The sequence below is a fragment of the Episyrphus balteatus genome, chromosome 2, assembly GCF_945859705.1.
Source record: "Episyrphus balteatus chromosome 2, idEpiBalt1.1, whole genome shotgun sequence".
Lineage (NCBI taxonomy): Eukaryota > Metazoa > Arthropoda > Insecta > Diptera > Syrphidae > Episyrphus > Episyrphus balteatus.
This window is the reverse complement of record NC_079135.1, coordinates 35247028-35259473: the sequence shown is the minus strand read 5'-3', so window position 1 is coordinate 35259473 and position 12446 is coordinate 35247028. Positions and strand designations below refer to the sequence as shown.

The 12446-nt window shown below is 27.6% G+C and overlaps 1 protein-coding gene across 5 annotated transcripts in view; it reads left to right on the top strand.

Moving 5' to 3' along the window:
• Positions 1 to 12446, top strand: part of LOC129908615 (four and a half LIM domains protein 2) — a 201162-nt gene that overhangs the window by 139567 nt on the left and 49149 nt on the right. The window contains exon 1 of one of the 5 annotated variants that reach the window (XM_055985256.1): positions 6354 to 6532. The exons of the other annotated variants lie outside the window; for them this stretch is intronic. The gene's annotated coding sequence lies outside the window, so the exon portion shown is untranslated. Of the gene's footprint in view, positions 1 to 6353; positions 6533 to 12446 lie in introns of those variants that run through there. 5 annotated transcript variants of the gene reach the window in all.

Sequence of the window (12446 nt, the reverse complement as noted above, 5' to 3'; positions counted from 1 at the left end):
TTAAACTTAAATCTCCATTAAAAATGGGAATTTTAAATTAAAAAACAAAATTCGTTTAATTCAGTCTCTTTTAAGGATTTTTTTGAAGTTTCACATCATTAATTAATTGAGCATTAAATTTTAAAGCCCTTTTAGTTAAAATGCCAAATTCGACCTTTTAAGAGGGATTTTTAGAGCAAATTGAGGTTTTAAACAGGATTTCTTTTTATTCACTCTCCATTAGAGTCAAATGTCATTTCTTTATTGTTTAATTTTATTAATTTATTTGAAAAACGTCAAATGAGCTAAAGAATTATTAAAACAACAAAACAATTATGAATAAAGTCCAGGAGCGAATTTTTTTGTACGTACATACATATGTAAATGTATTTATTCCATAAATAAGTTATGCATATATAAAATGACTGCAACTCACCAGAAATTCTTTAATTTTTATTAAGAGGGGAGAGACAACACTTCATTTTAGATTTTTAATAGACACAAGATTCAAAGAAAATGCATTTCTTAGCTCAGAAAGGCACATATACATACATAGAACTAGATCTACTAGATTTATCTTCTCCACTAAAAAAAATAAAATGCACGACTGGGGTCGCACGTACTTGCTCTTGCAGCTCAAAGCACTTTTATGTTAGTCTACTTGTAGATTTTAAAAGTTGGATCTAAATTTAAAAAAAAATTGATATTGGGGAAGAGCCGACATTTAGGGCAAAATTATGTTAAATGAAAAAAAATTTTTTTTGTTATTTGACTTTTTTGAGAAAAAATAAAAATGCAGTTTTATTGCCACTGCTTTAAATATTACGTATACAAAGTTTAATCAAAATCGTTAGAGCCGTTTTCGAGAAATTCGTAATATCGTATTTTTTTCTATGGGAGGTATACGTTCTAAACGAGATATAAAAAAACAAAAAAAAACCAACTTTCAGAATTCCATAAAAATCATCTGTACCAAATTTGAAGAAAATCCATCCACCCGTTTAGGCTGTGGAAATGTGTACAGATGGACGCACAACCGCACAGACGCACGGACGGAATTGCGAGACCCACTTTTTTGGAATTCTCCATCATCGTAATGTTGGTTTTTATTAAAACCTCAATTTTTTTTTTCGACACGAAACCAATACTTGCCCTATAGAGCAAGTAAAAAACCACTAGTAAAACAAATCCGGGTTGAGGTGCTGCATTATAATATAATCATCTCAAAACATTTCAGAACACTTTTGTATATCGCAACTCTCATCTGTGGGATATCTTCTTGCGTTTTCAGCTACAAAATAATTACGCGCCTTAGTTTTTATGTTTTTTCATATTGTTTATAATTAAAATCTTCAAATTCAATTTGACAAAATCATTGCTTTTGACAGTTGTTAAAATATGAAATCTTGCGTAAATAATTCTTTCCTTCTCCAAATTCAGTAGGTATTTATTCCTTCATATCTTCAAATTAAAAAAAAATTGATTTGACAAATTTCTGCTTTTGACAGTTTTATTTTTCAAAAACTAAAAATCCCTAGGATATTTTTAATGGAGTTTTAAATTTAAAGTTTCCATTAAAAGTAAAGACTTTAACTAAAGTAGAGTGAATTAAATGAATTTTTTAATGATGTATACTTAAAGGCGTCAATAGTTAACAACGCTGTTAACTAAAACGATAAATTTCAAAATTTAATGGAGGCTCAATAAATTGGCCCTAAGTAATTTATTTACTAAAATTCACAGTCTGGACAAAAATAGTATAAAATGAGTTTTAAACAAATTTTTTCCCCTATTTTTAACTTTGAAATCGATTATTTCAAAAACTATTGGTAATATTATATTGATTTAAAAATTAGAATCAAATGCACAATTTTTCCTTTTGGAAAAGGTATCATTTATTACTGTAAGTGTTCCCGTTGTTTTTTAATAATTTTTTTTTGTTTTGATAATTTTTTTTTTAGAAAAATGCCCCTCCCACCTAAACGGGGGGAGATAGACCCACCTCCTAAAGAAAAAAATGTTTGTATTGAGCTTCTCTACAAAAACCCTTCATCAAATCCTGGCGCCCAACTTATCCTACTACGTGCCGAAACAACATTTTTGTTCTATACCTAAAAGTTCGAATTTCTGTATCTGGGTTGAAATCGAAAAATTTTTTTTTCTAAGCCAATTTTGAAGTGATTTTCATAAAAAATACCTCGATGAATTGGGAAATAGATATTGTTTTAGAAAATATTTTTTAAATAGCATGTTGTTTTGAAAACATATGTAGGTATACTTTAAATTGATGCCGAAGTTGGGCAAATGAAAAAAAAAAAATTGAATTTTTGAACTTTGACATCTTATAAAGTGGTTTAACCGAGTTACATGTTTTACACATTGTTAAAAAGGTATATTTATCTTCTATCAGAAACTGTAAAAAAATCGAAAATGGGTCAAAAATTGTCGAAGCTAGAATTTTTTCAATGGGTGAAGGTCCAAAAAACCGTTTTTTGCCCGTAACTCCAGATTTTGGGGGTGTTAGAGGATTTTCAAATACCGTTTCGTATTCAGTGCGACTAGCTCTACAAAACCTGATAGGTCTCCGCCCGCGTATATTTTGAGTGTTACACCGTGTTATTAGAAATGCCTTAGTAATTTGGTTATCAGCGTCCCAAAATCTATTCAAATCAATCTAGAAAAACCATTGCAGACCTATATGTAATTAATTTCATTGGAATGGCATACCAAATGTATCCTTTTTTTCCGAAATTTTGATTAAGTTTCAATTGAGTGAGTCTTTTTTTATATCAAAGAGTAAAAGGTTCAAAAAACGGTGCACAAAAAAATAATTAAAGGAACCATAAACAAAAAAGTAAGTTTCTTGCATTTCAAAGGAGGATTCAAAAGTAAAATTTGTTTCATCAAATTAGCTGTTCTGGTAAAATTGAAATCAGTGAGGAATTATGGAAAGAATTATCAAAAAATGAAATTGATTTTTACCAGTTTTTTTTTAAAGCTATACGTGCTATAATTTTATTACTTATTTCGAATCACTTACTACTATTTTTGAAAAATTTCAAACTTTTTAAGTAAATTATTTCCAGAAGTCTGGAAATCATTCCTGTAGTACGTCTAAGAACTAAACGTTCAATTTGTCATCGGAAATAAAAAAAAAATGAACCTTTGGGATGCATTTATTACAAAAATTAGTTTTAAAAATGCCACTCAACGGAAAGAATGAGAGCCGAAAGGCTCTTTTTGTTTTGTTATCATTGCAAATAAAACGTCTATACACTAACGTTCTTAACGAATCATTGAGTTTTTGGGACTTTTTAGAGAATTTGCTACCTCTACTTAAAAAAAAAAAAAAAACGCTTTAGTTCAAAAATATTTTATGAAATCTCTTTTCTTCTTCATTTTTTTTTTTTTTTTCAAATGTTGTTGCCAATTTTTTAATCACAATATAGTAGAGTAACTAAAGCAAATTATTAGAAATTATTAGGGAACCCGGCCGAACAGCTCTGATTTTGACGATTTTTTTTTTCAAACGTAGGTAATTAAAAATACTTAAAAGTCTATAGATTAAAAATTGCCGATGTTGCCGTATTGTTTTTAAAATTAAATTTAATTTTTTTTTAACAAAACCATTTTTTGTTTAAATTTCATAAGACATATAATAGCAAAAGATTCTTTAGGTAATTTAAGGAAAAAAAAATATAAGTTAGTAAGGGACAATCTACCATCGTTTAACGATAAATGCAATTTTCTCATAATCTGACTTCAAACACAAAAAAAACAATATTTTGAAAACAACGGCAACACCCAAAATATTTTAAAATACATTTTTATCTCCATAATTTAAATCCACTAAATTTAATCAAGAGTTTTTGAAAAAATGGTCCTAAAACTCAGAATTTAAAAAAAAAATGTTATAAAAAAAAGTTAAAATGACTTTTTTCAAAACTTTTTCTTATAAAATATGAATTTATTTTATTGAATTCCGAACAAGAAAAGGTAATATATATCACACTTATTAAAAAAAAAATTAAAAATTACTTCAATTTCAATGGGTTTTTTTTGATAAAAACTGAATTTTTGCATTGAAATAATTGATTTTCTCAAGACTTTGGCAAATAAGAACTTTAAACTTTTGCTATTTAACTTTTAATAATAAGGGCTATTGAATGAATAAAAAATAACTTTATATTATTTAAATGTTGAACTTAAAAAAAAAAAATAAGTTACATTTTTTTCAAAACTTCTATAAAAAAAAAGTTCTTCGAAAATGAAATACTTTTTATTTTTTTTCATAAATTGTAATACATATTGACATTCTCTTTTATAATTTCAAATCATAATAAATGTGGCCATAAAAAATTTGAAAATAAATTAAATTTATATTATTATTTTTTCAAAAATCTGAGTTCAATTACCATTCTTTCAAAAGCCCTTCATTCAATTTACTTGATTTTAATTTTACAAATGTGACTAAGCTTTAAGCTTTTTAAAAATGTATTTTTAAGTATTGTAGGTGTTGCCGTTGTGTTCAAATATTTTTTTTTTGTTCCTTGAATTTAATAGACAATCTTTTGGCATCAGTAAATTTATGAAATTTAAGAAAAATTTTTGAAACAAATTTTTTTTTTGTTCACAAAAATCTTCAATTAAATTTAAAAAATCAAAACAGCAACACCGGCATTTTTTAATCTATACACTTTAAAGTATTTTTAATAACCGACATTTGAAAAAAAGATCATCAAAATCTAAGCTGTTCGGCCGGGTTCGCTAATATTGACAATTTTTTAGCTTTAGTTACTCCACTAATATTCTTATAGACACTTATGATCACAAATGTAACAAAATGTATGAATTTCAGTAAGGTACCAATTATATTATACTTAGTTTTTGCAATAAAACCACATTTTGTCTACACAAAAAAAAACACCCTTACTCACGACAAAAAAATTTGAACACATGTTTTATTAGTGATTTCCATGGCAAAAACAACATTTTTAACAACATTTTAAACAACATTTATGTATACCATTGATTTTATCGGACTTATCGCGGATTTTCCATATTTCCCATAAAAAAAAACACCCTTTTGACTGCATTTTCACCAATTTTTATTATAGTACATATTTTGATGTCTTTTTTTGATATTATTTGATAAAGCATCAGAAAATAACTTTAAAAAATGTTGCAGATGATTACATCCCCCAAACAATTTTTTCACAGTTTTGTCTCAGTCTCAGACGCTTACTTTTTGTTAAGTAACTTTTTTGTAAATGCCTATTTTACCTGTATTATTAAGCAATACAATCACACCAAACTGTCTGTTATTTTGCTAATGCTTTCTTTTTTTTTTACTCTTATATAAGTATTTTTTCTTTGAAGCAATTTCCTAGAATAAAAATACAATAGGTATAATACAATTATTCTCATATCTCATGCATAATTTCATTCCTCCTAAAATTCAAACAATATTTTTCTTGAACATAAATATTCATAAAAGTCCTAAAAATATGCAACATGGTTAATGTGTTTGTCTTTTGCCTGAACAAATTTAAACAATTTGTACTTTTATTACTCATCAGTTCATAACATTTTCTTTTTTTTTATCCAAACATAAAAATTATTTTATTTTAATAATCAGATAATTTTACCGAAATAAAAATTAAAATCCTAAGGTAAATTCCAATTCTTATAAATATAGCTACTCCTCCACATCCGGCAATTAAAAGAGTCTTTATTTATTTGAATTGAATAAACGTTTGCATACTGCAGTATACTTTGGATATTTTAATTTCAAATTTAAAATAGAAAATCCTATAACGTCATGATTTCGGTTTGACCTTTAATTTAAATTATTTTATTTATTTCTTCAATCACATTTTTTCCTTTCACAAAGATATTTTTATTTGGCAATGTGTTCCGTTTAAAATGGCTTTTGTTTCAAGGGCCTTGTAGACAGCTTGAAAAGGTTTTTGTTTTCGTCACTCGTACAACTTACGAGTATTGAGTCTTATCCCGGGCAATGCGGAAGATGAGTGAAAATAAATAACTTTAAGCCCCTGCCTCCTAGGTAATCTTCCAGAATAGAGATCACAGAAACTATATCTTTCAGTGGCATGTGTTTTTGGACTCACTATCTCCACGTCTCTAATGTCTATTCTTTATGATGCGCCACTTTAAAATGCAAAATGACAACGGGCTAAATTTTGCGTCTAAAAATACACATCACTACAATTTACAACTGGCCACTCAAGTGGATGGTTGCCAATTTTGTTTTTCTTCAAAAACAAACAAAAATGTGTCCTTTTTTTTGTGTTTTTGTACGAAAAATGCAAATGCACTGACATGACAACGAAAAGAACCCCAAATGCATTCCATCTGCCAAACAACACGCCGCGCGTACTCTGTGTAAAATTCGTTGCCGAGCGCAAAAAAGATTAATTGCAACGGTCTTACATTTTGACGAGACAACCAAGCAGAAGATTCTTGTTCTTGTTGTATTGGTCACTGATATTCTGGTCTTTAGATGGCCTAATTCTACGCCTACTCATTCAAGGTGTGTTGTGTACTTTAATTCTGATTCTAAAAGTACACTTTGTCATTGTCGTAGATCATAGATATTTTTTTTTATTGGTGGACGTCATTTTAAATTGAGTCTAACCAAAAGTTAGTCAGAGATTTGTATGATTTGTGCGTGGACTTGCTTGCATTTTGATGTGTCATTAATAAATTTGACACTTTGTTTTTTTTTTTTTGTGTTTTTGTTATTTGTTTGGCGGAATTCTGTCCCAAATTGCCGAGTGAAATTGTGAGTGACAAAAAATGTTGTTAAAAGATTAGTGCCAAAATTTAAGATTTTTCATGTTTTTTTTTTTCTTTTTCTTTTTATCTTTTGAAGGACCTTGCACTCGATAGTTAAATTATTTTAAAAGTGAAAGGTGTATTTTTGTTTTGTTGTTTCAAGTATTTTGACAGGGAACATTTTTTTTTTCTCTGTCATTTGAGTGGTTCGTAAGTGATTTTTAAAATAAATATTAGAATATATAGTTTTTCCGGGTTTTGGGTAAGTTGAGATCATATCCGTTAGAATTATGCCAAAAAATATGGCTTTTAAAAATTAAGAGATTTGTTTGCATGAATACAATAAATAGATGAAGTCACATTTTAATAGGATGGAAAATAAACGTTTACAATTTGCAAAAATAAAAATAGCTAATAAGTCGGCAACACATTAATTTTCCTCTTCAAAGACAGTTAAAAACGAACAAACTATAGGGTTCCCGAAATTATTATATTGTATCAAAACAAATTTTCTTATCCTTTATCCTTACCTATGTTTTTCAATAGTTCTGAAATAAAATTTAAAAATAATAATACAAAAATAATCGGCAATGATTTTGCACTGATAGGATAATGGTTCACAAAGTGAGATAATCAATACGATGTATTAAATAGCTAATAGGATTATAAAAATGACGTTAAAGTTTAATTTATACTTCAGTACATTTTGCTTTTGATCTTATTTTTAGTTATTAGTAGGTAATACAAAAAAAATGTTTTATTTTTTATACTTATGATATTAATTCAATAAACTGTTTTACATGTTGCTTAAATTTTTAAGACTTTTTATATAGAAATTTGGAAAAAAAATAAAATTCGTTTAAAAAAAAAATAAAATAAAATCTGAAATTAAATTGCCCTCCAAAACAAATATGCAGTTTTGATTGATATGCATTTTTAGAAAAAAAATTTTCAAAATCGTTTTAAAAAACTAATTTTTTATTAATAATTTTTTGAAAAAAAAGTTTTAAAATAAAATTAGTAGGGTAGGATGGTATAAGAGTGCGCGGTTGGTAAGAGTGCGCAAGGCCATTTTCTACGGTTTGAAAGGGAATATAAGACTGAATGCACTTATTTTGGAAAGATCTAAATGAGTTTGATCTGCTGTCAAAATTTCATGCAAATGTGTTTGTAAACAGAGGTGCTAGTTAAGTTTAAGTTTTTTAGCACTTTTTTTTCCAATATTTCTTGCCAAACAAATTAAATTTTCCGCTTAACAACAAAAAATAACAATAAACAAAGTATGGGACATTAAAAAGTCGACAAAAAGAAACATTTGAGGAACACGTAAGACTGGTCATAAAGTGCATTGTGAAATATATATATATTCTTCGATTACATGTCTGAGCGTGTAAGAGTGCGCACCATGATGATGTATAAGAGTGCGCGGGTTATAAGAGCAGTAAATGCTATCCAAGGCTTCAAAATAACTGGCATTTGTCCATATACTAGCAAACACCAGCTAGAAAAAGCAATTCCAACCAAAAAGAAACCAAATAAAAGTTTTACAAAAAACAAGCGAATGAGAGTAACTAGGAAATATTGAAATTTTCTCGGAACCATTAATCGAAGACTAAATTGATTGTTCCTCATGCAAGGAGTGATGGGTTGAAAAATACTCTGTTTATTTAAAGATAGGCAATTTTATTTGCGACTTTTGTGCGAACTTACACCTGTGCGCAGCTGCGCACTCTTACAAACTAAGCCGCGCACTCTTACACAATAGGCTGTATAAGAGTGCGCAAATTTCCTAATGTGGTATTTTGTTTATAACTTTTGAATTAATACATTTTTGTTACCAGTTTTAAGTTTTTTTCGTTGCTTTGATTATAAACTAAAAACTATATATAAAAAAAGTAGTTAAATTCTTTTTGTTATTGTTTTATTTGGTATTTTGTCTAAAATGCGCACTCTTATACCACCTTACCCTATGCCATTTTGTAGAAATCACTAATCAACATCTAAAAACAAAATTTCAAAAAAATTCAATGTCGCGTTTTCGAAAATTTGATTTTTCAAAAAAAAAAATTCAAATTTTTTTTAAAAATCCAAAAAAATTTTTTTTTTTCAAAATTTCAAGTTTCGTTGAAATCGAATAAGCAGTTTCGGAGAAAATCGGATTTGAAAAAAAGGTTCTATTGCAGGTATCGTTAATAATGATTTTCAAAAAAAAATTTTTCATTGAAAGATATAATGGACCTTAGCGTCTCGTTAGAGCCGTTTTTGAGATATTTGAATTTTACTAAAATCGGTATATGACAAGTATACCGTTATTTTTGGTCCAAAAATATTAATTCGAAAATCCCCTCTGGAGAGTCCCCAAATAACGCTACCTACCAAGTTTGACATTAATCGGTCCATCCGTTTAGGCTGTAGCTTCGTATACAGATAGACAGGACTTCCGGGACCCACTTTTTTGGCATTTTCTACCATCGTAATGTCATGGAAAAATGTTATCTCAACTTTTTTTTTTTTTGTACGAATGCATAACTTGATTATATAGTACCTATATCGCAAGTAAAAATTAAAATAAATAAAAGCGGTCTCTTAAAAAAAATATATTTTGAAAAAAAAACTTTTCTTTTTTTTTATCCAGAAATTTTCGTAATTTCTAATTTTATTATAAAATTGCATAAATGGCAGATTTTCCAATTTGAGACAAAAACAAATACAACCAATTACAGTTAAATTTGTTAATGTTTTGCACTTCTTCCAATTCGGCCCCGTTAGAAATTTCATTTCAGTAATTCTTATTCTAAAAAATACACAGAATATGAATGAGTCCCTCAGAAAATTTAGGTGAATTTTGAAATTGCTTTAAAAATACAGCTTAAATAGAAACAATACGTATTATAATGTTGTAAATTATGTCCAAATTCGAATTAAGCCAATTGTCTGAGCTGAACTACAAACAAGGAGCATAAATGCGACTGAAGCTGTTCGATACATAGAATGCCTCATCCTAACATTTCTTGCTATTGTCTAGCAAAACATTCTTTTCTTTTTTTATACAGAGTGTTCCAAAAATAACTTCTTCATCAAAAAACCTTACTCCTGGTTTTCATTCATTTTTTGTTGGAAAAAAATATTTTATCAAAACATTTTTATCTAAAAAGCCCCATTTTGCTACAAAATAATTAACAGTTCGAAGTTTTAATAAAACTCAATTTCCAACTTGTATTTTAGAACAGTACCAGGAAAAAACTCGTTTGGTTTGACCCTATTTTATTATTTTTTTAAACTTGCCCTGCTTTTGTAGTTTTCGAAAAAGTTATAAAAGTTTTCAAAATTGAACTAAAGCAAAAATATTGCAATTTTAAGTAAAAAAAAAAGAAGAAAATATAGGTATCTACTGCTTCAACAAGATAAACAAATTTTTAGTGGGTCAAGAACTAAAAATGTTACTTTGATAACTTTTAAAAATGTAAACAGAGAAAAATATGTCCACCTAAAAAATAAGAGATTGCCTTATTGCCTATATGTTTTATAAGGAAATCTTATTAAAATCAATAATAAAGGAGGTTTTTCTATATGGGTTTTTTATTATCTTCTTACAATTTGAGTGAAAGTTAATTTTTTTTTTAACTTGGCACTAGAACGAAAATCGCGATCAATAGTGCCAAGTTTCAAAAGTTTGGTTTAGGTGGTAAAGTGTGCGACGATGATTTAAAACCTTCAGTTCGATCCCCAGGCTGGTCGTCGTTTTTTTTTTTTTTTTGCAAAACCCTACAAGTGCAGATTTTAAAACAATATGGAAAACCCAATTGTTTAGTTCTTGGATGAAAACCATAGAGAAATCTTATTGTTTTTGTTCTATTTGGTCTATTTTTCCCTATGTATGCATATATGGTAAAAATAAAATTGCTGTAACGCAGATAAAAGTTACTAGATGTAGTTATAGACTTTCTTACGAAAAGAAGATTGACACAAATACTTATTCAATGCACAAATCCTAAAAGGTACCTTCATAAAGTATTCGTGTACCAAAGTTTAGAAGTCTAACTAATTCTTTCAAGGCATTTTTAATTCAAATAAATATAATAAATAAAATGGTACACTGCGGCGTATACGTACTTTTTATTTTATTTTATGCATGCAATTTTTTCACATGTTTTTTTTTTTATTTTTCAATTTCATTTTTCCCATATAATGTCGCTCCGGTCTAATAAACGACAGACGCAGACGGTATGATGGAAACCACTTTCTTGGACTTCTCCATCATCAAAATGTTCGATTTCAGATAATAAAGACTAATATCATAATTTAAAAAAATGCACTTATAAACTAATTCTGCCTAAGAGAACTACATTCTGGGTTCAACAAGTTTGAACCATTGAACGAACAGTTCACTCTACACATTTAAATACCTACTCTATTTAAACTATTTTTGTTTCTTGCATTCCTACAATTTTTAAATTTGTATACTTTGCATTTTCATTGCATCTTTAGTGAATTAAGATTATTTAATTCATTTAATCTAATCAAAAGTATATTTAACTAAAAATATATAAATTTTATTTGTCAAACAAGAAAATCGCAATAATTTACGACAAATTGTTTTCTATAATTTAAACACGAAATTCTCATCCACATAAATTATAGTTTAGTTTATTTATTATTTGTGGCTGGCTATACTCGTTCTACCTCAGCCAAAAGCAATAAATTTAAAATTTATGCTTGCCAAAATAAAATCACCCATCGAGTCTTTCAATCATCAATCTAAAACGCCTACAATGAATTGTTTTGTACGTTTTTCGTTTTCCAAACGTTAATTTTTTTTGCAAGCGTTTGGCTGTCTTTTTTTAATTTTTTTTTTTTTTTTAAGTTACAAATATATAAAAAAAAAATATATGTATGGTATTTTAAAGAAAGGTACACACGTTTTTCTCTATATACATATCTTCTCTGGTGAAATTTTAATGCTGCTCAAAATAGAATTATAATTTGTTTTTCGCTTAGGTGAATTAGCATCGTTGTGCCGAGTGCAATTTTTAAATATAAGAACAATTATTTAGAACTCGCCTTCGGTTGGTTTTTGTTGGAAATTGGACAAAATAAAAACAAAAATTTAAATAAATGATAATCGACTTTGATCATCAAAAATGAGTTTAAATATTAAATTTTAAAATTTTCTACATTAAAACAAAATGCTTACATTTTTGGCTACAAATGAAAAAGACTAAAATTATGTTCATACCTTGGCGAATGTGTTTGGCTCAAAAAGTTGACACAAGAGAGTTGTCTTAGAAGAAAAATAATAAAATAAAACCATTTAAATGAGTACATGCATTTTATAGCCAGGACATGAGTACATTGGTCTTAAAATATTATAAACACTTAATAAAATGATGGTACGTGTGCAATGTACAATGTTCGCATGGTCGGGCTATTATTTAATGATTTGACAATTTTTGAATTAATGGCGAGATGCGCCAAAATGAATCATATTTTTTGTGTAATAAAGCAATTAAAATGTGATTCACTTAATATAAATTTTGTTGAACCTCAAAATGATAGTAAAACAAATTTCAGAAAAAAAAAGTATTTTGTTTTTTTTTTTTAGTTTTATTCAAAAATGGTAATTTTTATGAAATTTTGAAACGGCAATTTCAGATTGGAGTTTAGAAATA